Raw genomic sequence first — 23,330 nt, forward strand, 5'->3', positions numbered from 1 at the left:
CTTGATCAGCCTCTACGCTGATGATGTAATCTTCTCAATCACCCAACCTTTAACTTCTTTCCCAGCTATTGTAGCTGAACGCCATGAGTTCTGAGCTTCCTTGGGTTTTCGGGTAAATATGCAAAAGTCACATCTTAAATCTCAACACTAAACCACACACAGAACGTGCCCTGTGATCTCAGTTCAACTTCCACTGGGTCACCGTAGAGGCCAACTACTCAAAGCTTCTCACCCTAATTCGTAAAGATCGGACAGTGGCAATGACTCCCGCAGCTTGGTAGAATCACTGCAGTAAAAAAGAATGCTCTCCCCCGAGCCCTGTAAATTTTCCAGACCCTTCCTCTAGCTCTGCCTTCTGGCATGCTACACACTCTTCAGAGAGAGATTGAGCATTTTATATGGGGGAAAGCAAAACCTAGGCTGCAGAAACAGCTTCTACAGTACTCAAAACAAGTAAGGGGGGCTCTCTGTACCTAACATGTCCCGCTAATACCAGGTCACGTAGCTGTGCTTCTTGGTGGAGTGGAATCGCCCACCAACGGAGAAACATTAGGTCTTCATCGACCAGACAGTGGCAGGATCACACATTTGGAGGGAGGTGGGGCTGCCTCTGCATTACAGAACCTGAGGGCTCTATTTCTCCCATGTAACTCGCCCGACATTTCACATCTGGGACAAAGTAGCGACTGCGGGAGGACTCACCACATTCCCTTAGCCCATGACATCTATATTTTCAAATCTGGATTGCCCTCCAGGCATGACCCCAAGCGCTGCCAGGTGATGGGTAGCCGGCAGGTGTAAGTGCTTGGGTGTCTCTTTAACCAAAATGGCCCTAAACCATTCCATCAACTCAAAACAGACAATGACTTACTAGAAACAGACCGTTTCACAGACACACAAATGACACACTGGGTGCTGTGCTCAGACACGGCCTAAGGCAGGTAGACCGTTGACTTCTTTTGAGAAGTGGCTGTTTCTTAAGAAAGATGACAAGAAGATCATCTCAGAGATCTATCTCCACCTGATGAAGGAAACACAAAAATGCAGAACCCCAGGGCAGAAGAGTTGGGCGATAGAACTAGGCCAATCACTATGAGATAAAGAGTTGGAAGACATTTTGTATAGAGCCCACCACATGGCACACACTACAGGACATACGGAAACAGCCTACAAGATGACTTCCTATTGGTACTACACCCCCTCCCGGATACAGAAATGGAATGCTCACTGTGAGGGCCAAAGCTGGCGGGGCTGGGGCAATCCAGGCATGCTACTCCACCTGCTTTGGCACTGCCCTAAACTGACTAGATTCTGGGATCAGATCCTGGACGACATTGATCGAGCTTTTAATACTACAATCCTCAAATTCCCTGTATACACTCTTTTAGGACTCCCCAATGCACTCACGTTCCAACTCCATTCCGTTCAGGAAAGCCAGATGGCCTTGGCACTCAATGCCGCACATAGAGTATTGCTGTCCAGCTGGGGCACAGACAAAATCCCAGACCATTGGCAGTGGCTTCATCAGCTATGGTCACTGCTGGGCATGGAACGACTGTCGATGATGACCTGTGCAGACAATTCAGTGTACAATAAAATCTGGGCCCCCTTCATCGCTATTCTTTCCTCAGAGTTTTGGGAGCTGACATGCCCTAAATACCTACACAGGTTAGTTCAAGACCTAAGACATCTCCCCTGAATGCAACAGTTTTTAACAACTGGCTAGTTCTGAAGGGGTTGGGGTTTTAGATTTCTGTCCCCTCATTTCGGGGTAGCTCTTTTCCCTTTTTTCTGGTTGGAAACCTTTAATTTGGTTGCCTTTGCATTTATGCATGTACGATGGTCCCTCACTGGTGTTAACCTGAGATGAAGCTTGGCTCTAGTCATTTATAAGTATGTACATTGTTACCTATTCAGTTCTAAGCACCCCCCCCTGAGATGTGGCTGCCCATCCTGGGTTGTAGGTGTCATGCTTTGTAACGATTAGACAACACTGAGTACTACTATGGAGGGAGGCAGGAGAGATCGAGGTGGGGGACCTGTTTGTTGACTGTAAACTAAACACATTCCAAGACAGGGTTGATGAATATGGAATATAGCACGGACAGATTTTAACATACAACACACACACAGATATTATTCATACCAAATGAGGCACTAGATAGGCTGAACTGCCCACCTCTTTGCTCCTAGCCTTCCTCCTTACACATGGCATGGCAGGAAAGCAGTGACAATATTGTGCACCCTATTGCTGTCACAATCACACAACCCAAACCCCAGTAATAACACTAATTGAGAAGCTGACCTGAAAAAAGAGCTTTCACCCAAACAACAGTGGCAGATCATGGCATGTCAGACAGTGATCTTGTACATGATACACACAACTTAACTATGTACATCAAACAGAGCTTAACACACACTGCATGCATTGTATGTTTAGAGGGGCGTGCAAAGACTGCCCTCACTGGCAACAGACAGACTTGGGGTTTTACCACAGGGTATGGCACTGCCCAATGTTACAACCTTCATGGGAATCCGTAATGACAATTACATCGGAAATAGTGAATTGCCAGAAGCCATGTACACCTGAACATTTCCTTCTAAGGTTCATGGCATCACCTAAAAATTATAAAATCCTGTGCAGTTTTACAAACCTGGCACTAATACTCATTAGGAGGTGTATAGCAAATGTATAGAAAATGACCACAGCCCTGGATGTGAGGTTGTGTACAGAAGGCTTACTGAAGTGGGCAAAGGCAGAAGCTGATACACTAATACTACTGAGGTTGAAATATGGCCATTAGCACATAGGGCTCACATGAGATGTGTGCATTGGGAAATTAGAAGCAAAGAATTATACGAGGCCACCTTAAACATATGACTGAAAGTTGTCATTGTTGATACTCTGAAATGTGTGGATAGACTGATGAAGGAATGCGCTGCTGGCCTATGTGGTGGGGGATTGGTGGGGGGGGGGGGGTGAACTGTTGCTTTGTATGTCAGTCATTTATGGAGAACAACACTCTATCATTGCATAGTACTTATGTTGTTAAAATAAAATAATAAATAACAAAAATATTTAAAAGGAAGGAGTGACCTCTGTATTCAGATCTCTGCAAAAGGTGATGTCTATATGAACAAGGATTTAGTGGGCATTACACTCTCTGCAAACATCTTTTAACAAGGGCTATATTCTGCATAGTTAACTTTGATGAGAGCCTGACTTCTCTGTTTTTAGACCTGTGTACAGGCTGAATGAAGACTTTGTGTTGAAAGCCTTATTAAGACAGCGACTCCTATACCTTGACCTTTAAACAGGCTGTAGCTTGTGTGCAGTAGGGTTTGATGATGCAATCCTGCCTCTTCAAACACCTGACAGCTAGGTGCAGATACTGCATAGTAGAGTTTGATGACAGAGTGGTCTCTCTTTTTAGTAGTCTGTACAGGGTGAATACTGTGTCTAAAAAGGGTTAGTAGGAGACTGCCCCTTCAGCCTGCACAGACTTCTCAACAGGCTTAAGGTTCTGCTCAGCAGGGGTTGATAAATGACTGGCTTATCTAGAAACACTAACAACAGGATGAAAGCAGTGCCCGGTCTACTTTTATACAACTATATCCTCTCTGCTGAGAATTCTGTACACTATGAACATGGGTATGGTAGGCTTTATTTAGAAACTAACTAACCTCTCTGGAAAGGCATTTACTCTAGGTGAATGGTGTGTATGGTACAGTTTACTAAGAGAGTGGCATATCGCCTCACATTTCTTTGCACTGTACAGACATTGCATTCAATGTTTCAGTGAAAAACTGGGTTCTCTACAAATACTTTACAAAAGGCTATTAATTGTGTATGTTGGAGTCCACTGAAAGAGTATGCCCTCTGCTGCTGCTTCTTTATCGAGTGAAGGCAGTGGGTTAAGTGGTTGGAAGAAACTGCACCCTGTATGATTTACTTGTCAGACCCTTGTACAGTGCACCATGTGTGCCCAGGGCCTGTAAATCAAATGCTGCTGGTCGGCTTGCAGCATTGATTGTGCCACCCACAGAAGCGGCTTGTAAAATGTGGCTCAGGCCTGCCATTGCAGAGCCTGTGTGCAGTCTGGCCATGTCGACTTGGCAAGTGCACACACTTGCCAGTCCCCAAATCTTCCCTTTTCTACATGTTAGTCACCCCTGAGGGTGCATTGTATGTGAAAGGTAGGACATGCCCTGATGTGTGTGGCATGTCCTGATAGTGAAATACTGTCAATTTCGTTGTTCACTATTGCAAGGCTATCTGTTCCCATATGCCAGAATGGGGAGTTAGTTTATAACATCTTATAACACACCTGATCCCAGGTACAAGATAGGAAAATAAAATCTAGTATGCCCGAACTCAGAATGTTAAGATGCATCTTTTAGTGAGGGTGATTTTTACATTCTGTGTTTGAAAATACCACGTTTAGAAAGTATGTATTTTCTTGCCTGACCGTCCAGTGTGCCTCTGCTAGGTTTGTGTATTGCATGTCTGGCTTTTGGATGTGTTACAGGTGCCGGACTTGAGTGCACCATTCTGTCAGTCCGGGCGGCGTTATGCCAGGAATAACGTCATCGTCTGTGGAAGTACTACAATTCCCATGGGGCCTTGCGCGTCACGTACGACGCAGCAAGGACAGTCCATATAGGAAGTGGATTAACCCGGGTTGGTGTCGGAAATTCTCCACCAAGGACCGTGTTGTTGCAGCATTGGATTATTGCTGGGTAAGTGTGCCTTGCACTAGACCTTTTGATCCTAAACCTTGTTCTGAAGGCGTTCCCTCCTCCGTTGGATGAGCGGCTGCTCTTGCGGGGGAGAAAAACGCAGTTGATTCCTCGATATGCATTTTCGCTCGTTTCCTTAGATTGTGTCCTCCGTTGGGGAGCTGCCAGGCTTGGAGCTCGTGCAGAGGACGGTTTGTTTGTGCTTGTATCATACGCCGTTTATTTCTCGATCGGCATTGTCCGCCGTTTCAACGATTGTGTCCTCCGTTGGGGAGCTGCCAGGCTTGGAGCTCGTGCAGTGGACGGCTTTTGTGCTAATATCGAGCGGCATTGTCGGCCATTTCCACACTGTGTCCTCCGGTGGTGAGCATACAGGCTTGTAGCTTGTGCGGAGGACAATATTCTAATTAAGGTGCCATCGCCCGGTATTGTCGGCCGGGGGGGGCTCTTTCCAAATGCAAACCAAGATCGGTAACCCCCTTGTGGAAGTCTTTTGTTTTTTAAGCACCTTCCTTTTCTAATTCATTTCACGACTTTGGAACCTCGTGGTATTAACTCTTGGTGTGGACAGACTCCATTATTTACAGGGGTTGTTATGAGTAGTATATCTAGCTCTATCCCCAGGAAATAGTTTTGAGAACAGAAAAAAGGGTAGGTTGTAGTGAGTCCTATTTTCCATATTATTGGTATGTGTAATATGCATTATACATAGGGATATATTCATGGTGTGTCTTTCTATTGTATTTGTTTTTCCAGCGGCAGCTATAGCACACACAGGGTGTTACCACACAGAAGGCACAACATGTATGGCAGTATTGTCTTATAAACAGTGCCGTTTTTTTTAGTTACAGGTATAGAACAGACAGTACATTATTCAATATTGTGTGGTACCTATAGACCTGTTAAGATATGCTATATGATTCTTGTCTTTTGTTGTTTCAGATCTCCCTCCTTGCAGTTCCCTTCCCTTCCTTCCCTCGCTTGATCCTACCACTGACCTGTGCCATTATGGCTATTAAGGCTTGGTTAGATTAAGAGGTGGACCATTTCTGGCATTAAACCGATCCTGAGGATTGACGAAGTAACAGAATTTCCGACCCACGGAATAGTGTCCTCCCGGTCAGGTTGTACTGGGAATAGCCACTCTTGATGATGTTCTAGCCACGCTTGCCACAGTTCAGGTGGAGTTAACAGCATCTAGGCAGGAAGCTGCAGATTTGAGGGCCAGGCTGGATGGTATGCAAAGGAACCCTTTTAGTGCAGGGGCATCAGCCGCAGCACCACCTAATGCAGTGGTGGTAGAGATGCTGGTTTCTATTCCATTAGCCACCCCAGAAAGGTACCATGGGGACTCTGGTACAGTACAGGTATTTTTGACGCAGGTCATGTTACACTTTTCATGTAAACAAAAGTCGTTCCCCACTAACCAGGTGAGGGTAGCTTTTCATATTTCTTATCTAGCAGGAGATGCAGCGCAATGGGCAGTGCCACTGGTAAACCATGACGACCCTCTCCTACATGATTGGGAAGCTTTTCGAGCTGAGTTTTTGAAGGTATTTGACAGGAGAGCTGAGTCGTACACGGCCGACAGTGAATTGTTGGAGCTCTGACAGGGTAACAAGGACCTGCTGGTGTACTTAAATTCCTTTCCACGCCTTGTAGCGGAAACCAAGTGGCCTGAGTTCAAACAAGCGAGACTTTTCATCAAGGGTTACGAGAAGATCTTAGGGATAACATTCCTCAGATCGATCCCTAGCCTGCAACATGCGAAGACCTGATCAATCTGGTACTACGCCTAGATTACAGATTGAGTGAGCGTATGGGTGACCATAAAAGAAAGGAGAAATTCATACCTTCTTATGGACATCAGAAGTCTTTGGAATCCCACCACGCTTCAGGGTCTAAACCTATGGATATAGGAACAATAAGGGCTGCTTTAACTACTGCTGAAAAAGATCTCCGCCGTAAACAAGGCCTCTGCCTATACTGCGGCAAGAAAGGACACTTCGTACGGGAATGTCCCGTAAAACCAAAGATGAATAGGTTTCGTAGTGACAGAAGGATGACAGTTGCATTATACAAGGTCTCGGAAAACTAGAGGACTCAAAGAAAGGTGAAGAGGTTTCTTGGAGTCGTGCATACATCCCTTCTTTACTAAACAAGGATCCAGCAGGAACCAGCCATCTATTCATAGACATAATGTTGCAAATACAAACCAAATGAATATATATTGCTGCCATGGTTGATTCTGGAGCCCCTGGCTTGTTTATGGATTTGAGAGAAGCTAAATGTATCGCCATTTGTCTGGTCCTAAAGACACACCAGAAGATGTATACGCAGTCGATGGGAGGAAACTGGTCACAGGGCCCATTGGATACAATACAGAAGACGTCAAGGTACAATATGGATCCACACACAGGGATTAATCACATTCAACATCATCCAGGCCCCTCAATATGGCATCATATTGGGGTTGCCATGGCTGCAAAAACATAACCCCGAAATCGATTGGGTTACCCGAACTGTGTTGATGAACTCACCTTATTGCTGGGAACATTGTTCCAGAATTCCAGAACACCCTGCTACAGCATTGGCTTGTGGAATGAGTGTGGCCAATGCAGAAGAAAAGGAGGTGCAGTTGCCTTCTGCATATCAAGAGTATGAGGAGGTATTTAACAACGTCCAGGTGGAAGAACTTCCTCCCCATAGACAGTATGACTGTCAAATCGACCTTGTTCCTGGGGCAGTTATACCTAGAGACTTTACGCCTTGACGGAACCTGATAATCTCCATCTACGAGCCAATTTGGATATGTAGTGTAGTTCCTATTATCCCAATAGGCTCTGCGCATTGGAATAATATCTTCAATAGTATAGACCTAGGGCAGAGGTTAACTAGGTCTTCTACTGACGATATTAGACTTAAAGTTTTTGGTTTTGCCAGCTAGCTCAGAGTTCACTAGAAACTTTCTCGAATAGGCAAGGAGGAGTTTAACCTCCCTGGATAGACAAGAAGGGATTTAGTTTCTGACAACCATAGAACATGACAACTTTGCTCTCCCCTAATCAAGAGTGTATCTCTAGAGTCGTGTGAAAACAAAAGACAACTTATTTCACTCAGTCAGTACGTGCATTCTTAGTTTCACCAGATTGTAGAGAAAAGGAAGAGACGGGCGTGTTCAATAAAAGATGGTATTTATTGATCAGTCTCTTTTCTCGTACAAGAGAAATGAATCGATATTATTGCGATACTTATGGTTAAGTAAAATGCATACAATAAAAGCAGGAGTATAAAATAATACTGCAGAAGCATTGATATGGTTTCTAAGCCATATGATATTTAAAACTGATAAAATAGATACATACATATATACATTTGACTAATCGTACTCAACTGGTGCTTCTAACCACGCCTACCCCAGTGTACCTGACCTAAGCCTAATACGTGGGCGGGAGTAGATAAGTAGCAGTTTAAGTTAAGTTTGTTTTGCCAAGGGACTGACTCAAGAATTCTCTGCAAGGGGTTGTTCAGTTCTGTACCTGAGGTCTAGAATGGTTGAGGGCTAGTATCTCTCGTCTCTGGTCTTGATATTCCAGCTGCCTGCGAGGGCTGCTTGGAAGCGCCGGAGCTGGATTTCTCGGTAGGAGAAAAGCAGCGTCTCGTTCTCAGCGCGTCAGGAAGGCGGGGCAGCGCGTGTGGGCTTCGCTCTCTGCTGGGCTCCTCAGCACGTCTCGCTGCTCCCATCTCGTCACCACCGCGTGTGTTTGCTTAAGGCAATGTCGGTAATATTTATACCTGTAAGGTGCCGAGATTGACGTAAGGATGGACATGGATACGTCAATAAGGATGTCATACGAACGGGCTTGTTCGCACATTCTTTTGCTGAAGTTCTCAGTGAAATCAAAACAATGGCCGCAGGGATTTTCCCAGGTTGTCGTAGGTTTGATTTGTTTTGAGAACTCCGTATGCCTTATCAGGGGCTGGAGGAATAGTGCTTGCCTAATTAGATGGCAAGCGTTATGACCTAATCAGATAACGCGTTCCTGTGCCGTGGTGTGGCTTAATCAGATAACGGTTTTTTGTACCGTGGGATGGCTGCTAGTTAATTATTAACCAGAACAGGGTCAGGAATAGGGGGATCGATACAGAACCTATAGGAATACATCACACCCACTCCACGCAGACTATGTCCATATTTACAAATCTAGGCATAGTAAATATACTAGTAGAGCATGTGTATACCGTACCACCCCAAAATACATTCATATGCATTTTGAAACCATGAAGTATACTAATAGATAAATATATGCATTATATGCACTCAAGCAGTAGAAAAATGCTAAATTAATCACGCATATTCATACATCATTATTAATAAAATATTGAAAAATAACACATGAAATGGCTCTTAATACAGAAGAAAAAAAAAATGCGAGACCATTTCATCACAAAATAAAATATTTATGAACATGCCAGAGGGCAGCTAATGTCTCTAAAGTTCCTAAAATAGAAATTTAGTTCCCTAAGAATAGTTTCTACTTTAAGCAGAAGATAAGTGTCCCGAAAAACTGCAAAATATTTTGGGGCCGCTGAAAAAATTATGTTCCGCTGTCCGTAAACTGGAAAAAATTGTTCATGATACTTTATTATCAAAGTTGAAGGCCAAATTCAGGGTGTTGGGAACGCCGTGTGCTAGCCTGCTCAAAAGTCATTATTTCTGCTCTGGTGAGAACATCATATCATTTAGACTCTCGAAAAAACTGTCAACAGCTTCCTGCGAAAGTTCCATTAACTCGGAAAAAGATGTTACCATGCATTCATGAGCATGATTGCCTTCATTGATGTTTTGATCAGTATAGCTGACAGAAGGTCGTACCTGATCGATTCTGCTTTCATCTTGAACCTCACTACCCCTCAATCGTAGTGGTGAAGTCTCCACGAATGCCGTCATCAGGATTGGTAGCCGCAGGGGACAGCACAATGCATGAGCCGTGACCGGACCCAACAAAGTTTCTGCATCCATTGGCGCATCCGATTGTAGCGTCAGACAGGTGTCTAACACGCATTCTTCTCCGCATAGCAAGCACCTTAATACAGGTAAAACACAGCTTTGCCACATTGGTCTAAATGAAAGAAACCAAGTCATGTTTAGGTCTCTAAGCCGGGACATTCCAAGGATTTTAGATATCCGGTCCCGGTATCCAATGGCTAGGATTGTTTCTTCCCTTGTCGCAGGTGTTTTGTCTGTGACACGGTTTGCCATAGCGAAATAACAGAATCAAAAAATAGGATTCCTGCCACTAGTCCCAAAAGGAGAGGAAGTCCACCAAAGATGGAATGGACAAAGTCCGGAAAAATACCCAGAATGGCTTTAAATGGTGTTAAAGCCCCCGAAAACACTGTCTTAAATACATTTGAGACTCCACTGGTATCAGAAATATTTAAGATTTCGTTCAGGATTTCTGCGAAATGTATGGGGGAATTAGTTGATAACAATGAATGAATCTCTGCCGTTGTCCTTGCAACTTGGAGATCATGCGTTTCTTTTGATGACGTGAGCCTGGTCGGCGTCTGAAGGAGCACTGTTTTCATTCTGCTTAAAGTATCAACTCGAATGGAAGCAATTTTCAAATTCGGCCATAACCTTGCCTCCCTGTCTGGCATTGCGCTGGGGAACAATACTCGTTCACAGCACATAACCTTCGCAGTCGTAGTTATGAGATAAGCTATTCCGGGCACCAAGCTACAACATCTGCGGTCTACGATTATAATGTAACTCCCGTTCGATAGTCTCCTAAAGAATGGTTCTATTTGTGTCGCAGGTGTGCCTAGCTGGTGACATGAAAGGTTATTTGAGGACCCTTCACAGGCTCCGTGTACACTAATACCATTACACAGAAGTGTACCGCTTAGTGACATGGCACAATTATTGCCACTAAGAAACACTTTCCGGCCTTTATTACTGACACAAGCATGTGAATAGGGCAAGTTCCATGTTGACTTAATGTACCCTTTACCCAATTTTTCGTACATGCCAGCCTGTATATATTTTTGGCAATATTGAAACCTGAAAGTAGATATTGGAATATTAATTATTCCATGTATTATCCATTCACTGACAGGTCGTTCTGACATTGTCAATGGTAATCTCTCGAGTTTCTCAATGCTCAGGATTGTATAATCAGCACCCTTCTGTGCCATACTGATTTGTTTATCAGTAAGGTTAAAGATATTGAACAGTGACGTTGTGTTGATTAAACGCCAAGGCTCATAGCCTGAACGCAGATTTTGTAACGTCCAGCCAAGTTGTACAATAGAACGCAATTGAGACTGACCGTGTTGTAACAACAGTAAGTCTTGCGATATTATGTTGATTGCTGAAGACACAATGCTGTCCAAAGAGTATATTCTGGAGGACAGAGTCATTAACCCATTGTCCACTACAGAAAGTGATTTTTCCAAATTAATACGGTCAATTTCCCGTATTCTCTCTGATGTTTCAATTTGAGTTATTTTCCAGGCTTCGTTATAAGCTGCATATACAGAGGCTGCTATGAAGCGTTTTTGACGCTGTTTGCGCGGTCCCATAATGAAATCACGCAAGTCAGCACCATCAGTAAGTAAAGTCAGGTGTTGCTTAATTTATGCCAGTGTGGATGTTTGTAGCCATTGAAGGCAGAGCTTGCCCACACTGTACGTGGTAATTATCCCTGGGTGTTGTCTTTGGGAATATCTAGGGTCTGGCCTGGTCAATGTGAACCCTTGGATTTTGTTCAGGAATCTGTCTTGACAGTTATTTGTATCTGTGGGCCAGATCAACCACTTTTTCCAATCAGGATGTGTTCTGTTTTGGCTTAATATATGGTTTACGTCTATCTCCTCATCTAAAGATATATTACCGTTCATTGAGGGCTTTGGAATAGACGGTTTGTTTAAGTCTTTGATTTTGGCTAGGCCAAGACAGGTAGTTTGTTGAACAGTGTCATTCAAAAATATAATTTGTTCTGGGATCATGCCGGCTCTAAACAATGATTCTATACCTTGTACTTGCCATTCCTTTGTACCCCAAACACTTTTTACTTCAACATTTTTGTCCCAGTAATCAAAACCAAATGTACTCATTTGCTCAAAAAACGAGTCTGAATATATCAATTTAGTGTTTGTAAGCATGGTCTTTGTACCTGTCTTATTTGATCATTTGAAATAAAATGTTTCTGCATTGCTTGTGTTGAACCCTGAAAAATATGAATATTTGTCATAAAAAGTTCTTGAGCTACCTTTTGGAGGGGTTGCACAGTGTTCCCATTGATTATAATTCAAAACATTTCTAGGTTGTGCAGATTTATGCAGATAATGATTACTATAGTGATTATAGCAGAACATTTTATCATAATTAGACGAACCCTGCAAATAATCATGTTTTGTCAATTTAGCAGACATCACTAGGTCAGACATCATATTATTAATGCTTTCACGTCCCAATCATCAGCAACTGAGCTTGGTTTTACAAAGTCACTCAATGAGATCTTGATTTGATGTGGATACTTCAGGATTTCAACCGGACCATAGATTTCATAATCAGTATTGTCCCATGCTACCCCACCGGGTATAGGATTGGCTGTGAAGTTGACTGAAGAAAGTTCTCTTTTCTCGACGTGTGAAGACGTGTGTGGTTTGAGGACCAGGTTGATTTTCTGACTTGCTGTGTCCATTTTAGCATATTTTCCCTCAATGAAGTGTCCCAAACATAGTACCATGATGAGCCAAAGTATGAGGATTATTGCACCTAAGGCCACCCAGAATTAAATCCATGGAGAAATCAGATAGGTTTCTTTCAGATGTTGAAAAAGTTCCTTAGCTTTATCTTTAAAGGTTTTTGTTGATGTTTGTTCCTTTGATTCACTCAGGTCTTCAGATGAATCACTGAAGTTGATGAAATAACCGGATGCCGTTCTGTCTATTGTTCCTATTGTTTCAGGATTGCTGTTTGCTTTATTAGTGTGTTTTGTTGCAGCAGCATAGTCATTTGTTACTTCATTGTAGATTGGTGTGTCTCTGCTAAATGTTTTTATTTGGGTTTTTAGAGGTTTAAGTTCCATAGCATTGTTGCATAGTCCTTGTTGTTGTTCTGTTGGCATTTCAAATGTGAGTAGCCTCTTAGATTGAACCTCTGTGTTTGTAGCAAACCTTGGTATTCTGCTACTTATCGGGAATCCACTTGGCCTACTGTTTGTTATCGGCCACATGACTGTGGTTTTATCAGGTCGATTGATACAACCCTGTTCTCCTTTTTACCAGCAAGGGGCGGTAGTACTACTGATCTTGTCCTGTTGATAGACAAGACAGGAACTGCTTTTCTGTAAGATGGCCCAAATTCCTTCTTTACCGCGATCTTTTCTCTGACTAGATCCCCGACTTTTGGAATCCAGACAGGTCTTGCTGGGACAGGTGGTTTTTCTTCAGTGGTCGTTGGCTGTTGTTTCAACTTTATGTTGCTCAGGTCTTTCCTTGTTTCGTTTAAGTCCTGTAAAATAGCCAAACGATCTTTGATATCAAAGCTTTTTTCTTTAACCACTGAAGTCTGACTGTCAAGATCTAAGACCATCATTCTAGTTCCAAACAATAATTCGTACTGACTGAATCCCCTCAGAGAATTTCTTGGCAGGTTATTTAGACTATGTTGGACACTTATTAGATGTTTGACCCACCCAGCTCCCGAACCTAATACCTTCGCTGTTATAGATTGCTTTATGCCTTTGGTTTTTTCTTTACACCATCCCGTTCCCTCAGGTAGGAAGTGAGAAGAGTCCCGCTATGCTATGCTCATTTGGCCATGTTTTTTCATACGCTTTAGGGCAAGAAGAAAAAACATTCAGCCAGACGTAGCATGCCTCTAGCGTATATGCCATTATAGACTCGCAAATCTTTTTATAACAGTCCAGACGTCAGCCGAGTGCTGGGGTCTTACTTCATAAGTGGAAATTAGTCTTTTTATGTTAATATAACGCTTTTTCGTGATAGGTATATTATTATTGTTGTTGTTTTTCTGGAGCGAGGTGCCATGGTAATAGTCCTCCTCGCTCGCCACTGCGATCTCTATTGCAGTCTGGGCAGTTTTTTACAAAAATCTGATGATGCAGGCTCATGCCTGGGCACCAGTACACTGATTGTAATTCTTCCAGAGAATCTTTTTGTTTAAGGTGTCTGAGACCTTCACCCATATGTGCGTCTGCTATTAACAAGCCTCTCCTGTCCGTGTTTGGAATCACTCTATCCCCCACTCCAGGGATTCGAGCAAAAGGGACTGAGTTTGCATCGATTATGTATGTATAATTGAGTGGATAGTTGATCGGTAGTGCTGAGCAGTCGCCTTTTGATGACGTTTTCACCGCCAGCATAGTTTCACCGTCAATGTGTTTTACTGGACGCTTTTCCTTGACTACGGAAGCCGATTCAGTTGCTGCCGTTGTGGCTTTCTTAGCCAATGAATTCCCTGCAACGTGAACGCCATCACGCTGATGACTCAGTGAGTGTATCACGTGAGTTTTTGGTAGTTCTTTCTGTAAAAGAACTACTTGTTCCCAAAGCACTTTCTGCTTGATTGTTGCACCTGTGTCATCTTTGTAACCGTTTTGAATCCATTTCTGTAAATCGTTATTGTATGATTTGACGCAGTAATACGAATCGCACACAATAAGTGTCGGGAATTCGCGATCGGCATTATCTAGCGCCATTTTTAACGCTATTATTTCCGTTTGTTGTTCTGAATTATTTTCCACTGAGTGTGTTTTTGTAAGTAGAGGTCTTAATTTACCTCCGCGCCACACTTCTTTTACAATTTCGCATGTGGCCTTGTAAGCCAGCTCTCCCCAAACTGAGGGTTGAGCATGCCCGTCTGTATGTATTACACAGGTGTATTGTCGTAAAGGCAGAATGTCGATTGGCAGAGGGTATGTCATTTCATATTCTAGATATCTTAATTCCTTTAATTCTGGATCAAAGTAGTATTTTACTCTGTCCGTTGTAATTGAATTCACCCATTGTGTCCATTCTGGATTCAACGCTGTTGTTGGTAAATTACATGGGGTTGTTAATGCCTCAAAGGCTGACTCCGCTATTCTGACTGTGATACGTCTACCGTCAGCGTTGTCTTTTTCTCTTGCTATAGCCGTTTGAACTGCATGAACAATGTTGTCTTTAATACTGAACTTCTTTTCAGCTTTTGTGTACAAGTGTGATTTGTATGCAATTGGTACCTTTTCTCCCTCATTAGAGGTCAGGTATGTGAATCCGCATCTTCCTGGGATGACTCGAATCACAAGATTGCGTGTGTTGTCACGTGTTTCAAATTTTGTTTGAACTAACATGTCTGTTTGTAAAGATCTCAAAATTTCTGTGTGTTTTTGAGTCCAATTGATTCTTTTAAAATCTGGTTTTATTAGATCATAAAGGGGTTTAACCCTTTCTGCGTAATTTGCAATGTATGTTCTTCCGAAGTTTAGGAAGCCTAGAATTGATTGTACATTTTTTAGTGTTCTAGGAGCTTGGAGTACAGCACATTTCTCTAGGAAATTGTCAGCCAGGCTTTTGCCTTCACTTGATAATTCATATCCTAAAAACAGGACTGTTAGATGGGCAATTCTTGATTTTTTAAAGTTGAATTTGTAACCCTCTGCTGCGAACCCAAGTATTATGGTGTTCACTCTCTTCAAGTGAGTATCCAAGTCATCATCTGTTAGGTAAATGTCGTCGACATATGATAATGCCTCGTCATCGTATGTTTGTAGTAATTCTGTTACTCTCTTTGAGAATAATCCTGGGCTGTTCTTGTGCCCCTGGGGTAAACGGCAGAAACTTTTTTGCGAGCCATTTACCGAGAATGCAGTCAAATATCTGCTCTCTGGTGCTATATTTTGACAAAAGAATCCATTAGAGATGTCTAATGTTGTTTTGTATTTTTTGCGCACTATGTTATTCATTAGTGCAGCACTATGCGAGTTTTGCACTGCAAAGGTTTTGCAACATGAGTTAAGGTGTCTGTAATCCAAAACTAGACGATATGAGTTGTCTGGTTTGGAGACAGGAAACAAAGGATTGTTCATTTGTGAGGTGCAAGTTTCAATCACCCCCTGGTATTCAAGTTGATCTAAGATCTCTTTTACCTGTTTTTTAGCTTCTTGCTTAATTGGGTACTGCCTCTGTGCAGTAGGTTGTGATTTTAACTGGATTTTGTGAGGAGGAGAGTCCTCATCCCATCCTACATGATTTTTATATAAAGCAGGAGCTTGAGCTACTGCCCACTTTCTAGCAAGTGTATATTTTTTATGAATTGGAATATGATTTGAGAAGGCAGGCATAATTATTTCTTCGCCATGAGGACACTCCCTGACAAACTCTGGTGGCCAGTCTTTCTCAGCTAGAAGGATGTCATAGCCCTGGGAGAGATTATCCCAAAATAGTCCCCTTATTTTTCTAGTCTTATCCCCTTCTATACGTAATGTTATTTCATATATTTTATGAGGTTTGCTAACTCTGGTATCTGCAGTTTCCACCTGAATGTATTCATTCGTGTCCACTGTCTCCAGATGATTCATAAGGACTTTGCGAGCTATGCTCACTTCTGCTGCGCTGTCTAGCATTGTCTGAGCCCATTCTCCGTTTTTCAGCTGTGTTCTCAGTATTCTCGGCATCTTTGATTACTTTAATACTGGCTACCTTCTTTTTTGGAAATTGTAACTTTTTATTTGGATGAGCAGGTTCCTTGTCTTTGGACTTGACGTGCTCTTCCCTGTGTTCTGATCGTCCTCTTCTTTCCGATTTCTGCGAGGAAGTCTGAAAAGATTGAGAGGGACGTGTATCATTATCTTGATATCTATCAGGTTTCTTTATATTATCCCTATTTCTAAGGTTGTATTTTTGCCCAGAGGGCTCACTTTGGGGAGACCTGCGTCCTTGGTTCGGAGATCTTTCTCTCCGCCGAGGAGACCTTCCTCTGGACTGGAATCTTTTTCCTTTAGGATTGGATTGTTTGTTTCCATCCCAGCTCTTTTTTTGAGTGTTTAAATTATTTTTAATAAATACCTTTTCAGGACTTTCAATCAGTTGAGGTTTTACCGGTATTCCACCCAGACTATCTCTTCCTAGTTCTTCATAGGATTTCTCTATGATTCTGGCAATTTCAGTTGGTTGGTCTGCTATATCTGTCTCTTTTAACCTTTGGCGGATCGCCACGTTTGCTGCTTCTCCCTTTTTTGGCTAATAATATAGCCGAGACCTGCTTGAAGTCTTTCAGTAATTTCATACCAAGAGTTAAAGCGGGTTCTGGACCATATTCATCTTGAATCTGTTTTAGCACATCTGGTATTACTGACATGGATGATACACCATGTGTTTTTGTGTATATGGCAGCAAAGACTGTACCCCAAGTGTCACAGTCCTCCACGTGTGGTGCGATTCCCATTGGAAGACAGATAGTCAGAATCCTGTGTTTCTCTACCGGGGTGGTGTCTGGAAACACCGCCTCTATTTGAGTGATTTTTTGTGCTAGCCAGAAAGGTATTTGTTCCCGTTTCGCAGGTACTTTACCCAGACAGGACTGTATGTTCTGTGGTGTAATTTTATTTGTGTTCCCCTGATGAGGGGTCAGCTGTGGAATTTTACTTGCTGGTTGGACTGTTGAAGTCCGCATTACATATTGGACTAATTGTCTATGTATTTTGATTAGTTGTTTTAGCTGTATTAAAAGATGTGGTGCAGGCATTTCTTCAATGTCTGAATGTGGTGTATATCCGGCTAGGACCGGCCACGTTGCTCCTGGTCTACCTAGTGGACCGAGCCTGGTGATGTGATTATTATGTTTTAGGGCGCCTTTAAACAAGAGCAGGTGCTCTTGGAATTTAAGTGGTACTTCCACCTCCTCGAAAGGAGTGTAGTTATCCGGTGGTTCCTCTATTTTATAATAGTGGAACTCTTTTGTTACAGCGTTTGCTGCTGGAAAGTTTATCCATGAATAGAATACCTCTGTCTGCCGATATTCGTGTGCCTCAATTACGAATATGACTGTACCACCTCTCGATGTCAGTCCATTTTCTATAAGTTTTAAGGTTATAGATTTTCTTATGTTGACCGGGATGAGTATTATATCCGGGTCATTTTGTAGCAGTGTATTATCAGCTGCTATTAGTTCAGCTGCTAGTCTAACTGTCTCCCTTTCATCATCACTGTCTACCATTTTTCCGACAGGAAGGTTATTCTGTTTGTTTGCAGATCAGGTTTCTATGGAAACAAAGATTAGATGCACAATATTTTGGAACAGTGTATCCTTCAACGTTGACTAAACCAAGAACCATACATAGGAGTCTCCTCCTGCGAGGTTTGGCGGATATGACCTTTCACCCACTCCAGACGTCTTTGGAGTATTATGGGAAAAAAAGGGGTTCTGTGTGAAAAAGCACGACTGAGTTACTCTTATGTCTTGCGTTAGTTTTATCGCCTATCCAAACGTTTGGGCGCCATGTAGTGTAGTTCCTATTATCCCAATAGGCTCTGCGCATTGGAATAATATCTTCAATAGTATAGACCTAGGGCAGAGGTTAACTAGGTCTTCTACTGACGATATTAGACTTAAAGTTTTTGGTTTTGCCAGCTAGCTCAGAGTTCACTAGAAACTTTCTCGAATAGGCAAGGAGGAGTTTAACCTCCCTGGATAGACAAGAAGGGATTTAGTTTATGACAACCATAGACCATGACAACTTTGCTCTCCCCTAATCAAGAGTGTATCTCTAGAGTCGTGTGAAAACAAAAGACAACTTATTTCACTCAGTCAGTACGTGCATTCTTAGTTTCACCAGATTGTAGAGAAAAGGAAGAGACGGGCGTGTTCAATAAAAGATGGTATTTATTGATCAGTCTCTTTTCTCGTACAAGAGAAATGAATCGATATTATTGCGATACTTATGGTTAAGTAAAGTGCATACAATAAAAGCAGGAGTATAAAATAATACTGCAGAAGCATTGATATGGTTTCTAAGCCATATGATATTTAAAACTGATAAAATAGATACATACATATATACATTTGACTAATCGTACTCAACTGGTGCTTCTAACCACGCCTACCCCAGTGTACCTGACCTAAGCCTAATACGTGGGCGGGAGTAGATAAGTAGCAGTTTAAGTTAAGTTTGTTTTGCCAAGGGACTGACTCAAGAATTCTCTGCAATGAGTTGTTCAGTTCTGTACCTGAGGTCTAGAATGGTTGAGGGCTGGTATCTCTCGTCTCTGGTCTTGATATTCCAGCTGCCTGCGAGGGCTGCTTGGAAGCGCCGGAGCTGGATTTCTCGGTAGGAGAAAAGCAGCGTCTCGTTCTCAGCGCGTCAGGAAGGCGGGGCAGCGCGTGTGGGCTTCGCTCTCTGCTGGGCTCCTCAGCACGTCTCGCTGCTCCGATCTCGTCACCACCGCGTGTGTTTGCTTAAGGCAATGTCGGTAATATTTATACCTGTAAGGTGCCGAGATTGACGTAAGGATGGACATGGATACGTCAATAAGGATGTCATACGAACGGGCTTGTTCGCACATTCTTTTGCTGAAGTTCTCAGTGAAATCAAAACAATGGCCGCAGGGATTTTCCCAGGTTGTCATAGGTTTGATTTGTTTTGAGAACTCCGTATGCCTTATCAGGGGCTGGAGGAATAGTGCTTGCCTAATTAGATGGCAAGCGTTATGACCTAATCAGATAACGCGTTCCTGTGCCGTGGTGTGGCTTAATCAGATAACGGTTTTTTGTACCGTGGGATGGCTGCTAGTTAATTATTAACCAGAACAGGGTCAGGAATAGGGGGATCGATACAGAACCTATAGGAATACATCACAGATAAACACTTGGAATTAGGTTTTATCTGCCGATCCAAGTCTCCTGCCACATCACAGCTTTTTTTAATACCCAAGGCTAATGGCGAATTGAGAGCTTGTGTGGATTTTAGAGCACTGAATGCTATAACCGTGAAGAATAGATACCCCTTATCGCTAAACAATGTGTTTCTTGAGCAGGTAAAGACGGCGAATATTTACACTAAGCTTGATCTGAAGGGGGCCTACCACCTGGTGCGCATGAGGAGTGGTGACGAATGGAAGACAACTTTCAAGACCCGATATGGTTTATTTGAGTATTTGGTAATGGTGTTCGGGTTATGTAATGCCCCTGCGGCATTCCAATACTTTCTCAATGATGTACTCTGGGAGATTTTGGATCACTACGTGATAGTGTATATTGATGACATTCTCATTTATTCAGAAACTGAGGAGGCACACATACAACATGTGACATCTGTGCTTCAGATCCTGCAGAAAAACCATTTGTTCTGCAAATTGAGCAAATGTGACTTTCATGTGACCACTGTGGAATTCCTGGGAGTCATGCTAAGTCCATCAGGCCAGGAAATGGCTGAGCGAAAGATCACTGCTGTCAAGGATTGGCCTCCTCCTCGGAACGTTAGAGATGTGCAATGCTTTATTGGCTTTGCCAATTTCTACAGACGATTCATCTACCAATTTTCCAAACTAGTTGCTCCAATAACCCAACTATTGAGAACATCACAGACATTTGAATGGAATCCTGAAGCCCATGAGGCTTTTCTTGCCTTAAAATTAGCTTTTGTGACAGCTCCAGTCTTTTCCCACCCGAATCCGGAGAAACCCTATGTAGTGGAAACAGATGCCTCCGAGGTGGCATTGGAGGCCATCCTATCACAGAGACATCCCTCCACGGGGCACCTGCATCCGGTGGCTTTTATGTCCCAGAAGCTTATTGAAGCTGAAAGAAACTACCATATTGCCGAAAAAGAACTTTTGGCCATAAAGGATGCTTTTACAGAGTGGAGACATTTCCTGATGGGAGCCAGACATGTGGTCATGGTGTACACCAACGACAGGAACCTACAATTCATGACCGCAGCAAGGCATCTCACACCACGTCATCTCAGGTAGATGCTTTTCTTTTCAGGGTTTCATTTCATCATAACCTACAGGCCGGGTTCGGAGAACAAAAACGCTGACGCTCTTACTTGTCCTCTACCAAGAACCCTAATATCTCACCTGCTAGCGCCATTATCAACCCATCCAGGGTGCTGGGCGTAAAAACAACCGCATGCCTTCCTCCAAGGTATCCTGAAGGGAGTTCGCTCGTTCACATGGAGGACCTGGCTTCAGTCATAAGGAATGGCAAATGAAGGATGGTTTCCCGATGAATAATCGTCGTTTGTTGGTGCCTACATTGCGGCTGAGGAAACAAGTATTCCGCTGGTGCCATGAGTCTCCTAGTGCAGGACACCATGGAGTGGAGAAGACAGTTGACAGCATCAACAGACAATTCTGATGGCCCTCTCTTAGGGTGGATGTGAAGGAGTGGGTGTCTGCATGAGAGGTTTGTGCAACAATGAAATCTGATCACCGTTGGCGGCAGGGGTTGCTGCATCCTCTCCCTACCTCTACCAGCCCTTGGGAGAACATTTCATTGGACTTTATCGTAGGTTTGCCATTGGATCAAGGATGTACAACGATCCTAGTAGTCATAGGTTATCTAACGAAAATGGGACATTTTATAGCCTGCAAACAGGTGCCTACAGCAGGTCAACTGGCAAGGCTGTTATTGTTACATGTGGTGCGTTTGCATGGGTTACCGAGTATTATCGTGTCCGACAGAGGCTCACAATTCACGGCCCAGTTCTGGAAAACTTGGTGTTCTTCTTTACATGTCACCTCGGCTTTATCTACCAGTTTTAACCCTAAGACGGATGGCCAGACGAAACGTCTCAATCAAACGCTGAAACAGTATCTGAGATGTTACGTGGAGAACAGCAAGGAAGAATGGGTGGATTATCTATGGCTCGCAGAGATTGCCTATAACAACGCTACTCATGGCTCTATGAGGGCATCCCCGTTTTACTGCAATTATGGCCGCCATTCACGGTTTCTTCCTTTCCTCCATCCCATCAAGGACACTAACATACCTGAGGTGGCCAAGAGGGTGTCACATATTAAGCACACTCTTATGAAGATGCAGGAAAATCTAAAAGCGGCCAAGATTGCCTACAAAACCTCAGCGGATAAACGCAGGCATCCAGGACCTTTGTACCAAAAAGGGGACTCCGTCTGGTTGTCCACCAGGAATATACAATTTAGGAAACACAGTGTGTTTAATCCCAGATACATTGGACCCTACCAAATCGATAAATGGATCAGTCCAGTGACATTGAGACTAAAACTGCCTTTGCATTTACGTATCCATCCTGTGTTCCACGTATTTTTACTGAAACCTTCAGTATTCCCTATAAGGAAACTGCCTCCACCTCTCCTAGTCAATGAGGAGATGAAGATTGAAGTACGGGTTATACGTGACTCGAAATGGTGTGGCCGCAAATTGTGGTATTTGGTGGCATGGAAAGGGTATGGGCCGGAGGAGAACTCATGGGAGCCTGAATCGGGGTGCACGGGCTTAGACTGGTGTCATCTTTCCACAAGAAATTCCCTCTGAAACCAAGTCCCTTGTTGGGCCCTCGTTAGAGAGGGGAAGTACTGATACAGGCGCCAGACTCAAGCACACCATTCTGTCAGTCTGGGCAACGTTATGCCAGCAATAACGGCATAGTCTGTGGAAGTACTACAATTCCCATGGGGCCTTGCGTGTCACGTACGACACAGCAAGGACAGCCCATATAGGAAGTGGACTAACCCTGGTTGGTGTTGAAAATTCTCCACCAAGGACCATGTTGTTGCAGCATTGGATTATCGCCTGGTAAGTGTGCCTTGCACCACATTTTTTGATCCTAAACCTTGTTCTGAAGGCGAACCCTCCTCCGTTGGATGAGCGGCTGCTCTTGTGGGGGAGAAAAACGCTATTGATTCTGCGATCTCCATTTTTGCCTGTTTCCTTAGATTGTGTCCTCCACTGTGGAGCTGCCAGGCTTGGAGCTCGTGCGGAGGACGGTTGGTTTGTGATTGTATCATATGCCGTTGATTTCTCAATCTGCATTGTTCGCCGTTTCAACGATTGTGTCCTCTGTTTGAGAGCTGAGGCTGAGGACGGCTTTTGTGCTAATATCGAGCGGCATTGTCGGCCGTTTCCACACTGTGTCCTCCGTTGGTGAGCATACAGGCTTGTAGCTCGTGCGGAGGACGATATTCTAATTAAGGTGCCATCGCCCGATATTGTTGACCGGGGGGGTTCTTTCCAAATGCAAACCAAGATCTGTAACCTCTTCTCCTTTTAGTTGGTATTGCCTGGATTTGTCCGTTGGGTGAATTTAACCCTCTTGTGGAAGTCTTTTGTTTTTTAAGCACCTTCCTTTTCTAATTCATTTCACGACTTTGGAACCTCGTTCTATTAACTCTTGGTGTGGACCAACTCCATTATTTACAAGGGTTGTTATGAGTAGTATATCTATCTCTATCCCCAGGAAATAGTTTTGAGAACAGAGAAAGGGTAGGTCGTAGTGAGTCCTATTTTCCATATTATTGGTATGTGTAATATGCATTATACATAGGGATATATTCATGGAGTATCTTTCTATTGTATTTGTTTTTCCCGCTGCAGT

This window comes from Lissotriton helveticus, chromosome 4_1 (assembly GCF_964261635.1).
Source record: "Lissotriton helveticus chromosome 4_1, aLisHel1.1, whole genome shotgun sequence".
Classification (NCBI taxonomy): domain Eukaryota; kingdom Metazoa; phylum Chordata; class Amphibia; order Caudata; family Salamandridae; genus Lissotriton; species Lissotriton helveticus.